Below are 1,843 nucleotides of genomic sequence, written 5' to 3' on the forward strand. Positions count from 1 at the left end.
AATTGATTGCTTAATTATTTCCTCCATTATGTTTCTGGGTAATGAAGTTAAGCTGACTGGTCTGTAATTCCCCGGTTGTCCCTTTTTATAGATGGGCACTATATGGAATCCTGCGTTCTGTGGCAAAGGTTAGAGGGTTTCCTTTTGCTTTTCTGTTCCTTTTGAAGGAAGCCTGGGCATGAAATACACTAAGAAACAAAAGTTAATTATACAATTTCCTAACATTAGAGAGTGTGTGTGTGAGAGAGAGAGACCCTACAAAGAATGGATGCTCAGCTTTCCAAGTGAGGCCATTATCCCTGCACCCTCTCACTGAGCACAATCTCTCCTCATTGTCTGAACTTAGAGCAGCCACAAGTTCAAAACTCCCACTAGCCCAGTAGTACTCACCAGTGACTTACATAGACCTCTTAAAATCTGTGACCCCATTCTTTTTAGGACCTATCTCGCTCCACTTTCTCCCATGGCTGTGACTCTGTAAGAGCACGACAGGAAGCCCAGTGAAGCTAATGGAAACATGACCTTGGACTATAGCAGGCTTCGATTCAAGCCCTAAACCAGTCTATGGTATGTCTATTTTATTTTAACCTCAGGAAACTGATTGGTTAGCATTGTCCAAATATGGATTTCCTGCTAGCTTTTCTCAGGGCCTCCTTGACCTCTTTGTTCCTCAGGCTGTAGATGAGGGGATGGACCAGGGGAGTCAAGACAGTGTAGAAGACAGAGAGAACTTTCTTGAAGTCTCTCAGTGTGTTGGCTGTTGGGAACATATAGGCAATCAGTAGAGTTCCATAATACACAGTCACCACAATAAGGTGGGAGGAGCAGGTGGAAAAGGCCTTTTGCCTCCCGGTGATGGAAGGGATTGTCAGGATGGTCACAATGATGCAGATGTAGGACATCAAGGTAAGTAGGAATGGGACCAGTAAGAAAATCAAGCTGAGTGTGAAAGCCAACATTTCCATCAGGTGAGGATCATTACAGGACAGATTTATCAAGGGGATAGGATCACAAAAGAAATGGTCAATACCATTGGGGCCACAGAAAGTCAGCTGGAATATCGACAATGTTGTTATGCTACTAAGTAGGAAGCCACCTGTTCAAGAGCCACCTGCAAGCTGTAGGCAAGACCTGACCCTCATATGGGCTGCATAGTGAAGTGGATTGCCTATGGCTAAATAGCGATCATAAGACATCACCAATAAGAGAAAGCATTCTGTCACAACCATAGAAGCAAAGAAATAATATTGTGTGAGACACCCATTGAATGAAGTAGTCCTGCCCTCAGTCAGGAGACTGGCGAGCAAGCTGGGCAGGATGGTCGAGGTGTAGCAGGTCTCCAAGCAGGACAAGTTCTCCAGGAAGAAGTACATGGGGGTGCGAAGGTGCTGATCAGTCACAACTAGTACCACAATGAGGATGTTCCCAGCCATGGTTGCAATGTAGATCACTAGAAACAGCAGGAAAAGAAGCATCTGCAGTTCAGGGAGCGTCCCAAATCCCAGGAGGATGAATTCTGTGATGGATGTTTGATTTCCCTGTTGTGGGTTCATCATGGGGTGTGTCTATGGGAAAGAAATTTACTGTGTGACATAAATGAACACCATTCACTCAGTAAAACATCAGCATTCTTTTTATCAGCTCTACATTTTATTCTATTCTTCTTCCTATTTTGTTAAAATATCAATTCTTTCTCTTTTTGTTTGTGGCTGTTGTATTTCCAATACTGCCTCACTTGCCATTACCGATCCTGAGAGAGACAAGGTGGATGAGGTAATATCTTTTACTGGACCAATTTACTAATCTTTATTAACTGCTAAGTAAGGACCTGATCCCGCACAGA

General features: G+C 43.6%; 1 pseudogene; it reads right to left on the reverse strand.

The window, feature by feature from the left end:
* Positions 1 to 605: 605 nt before the first annotated feature.
* On the reverse strand, positions 606 to 1,556 carry LOC128847434 (olfactory receptor 1020-like; annotated as a pseudogene).
* Positions 1,557 to 1,843: the final 287 nt, after the last annotated feature.

Source organism: Malaclemys terrapin, chromosome 13 (genome assembly GCF_027887155.1).
Source record: "Malaclemys terrapin pileata isolate rMalTer1 chromosome 13, rMalTer1.hap1, whole genome shotgun sequence".
Taxonomy (NCBI): domain Eukaryota; kingdom Metazoa; phylum Chordata; order Testudines; family Emydidae; genus Malaclemys; species Malaclemys terrapin.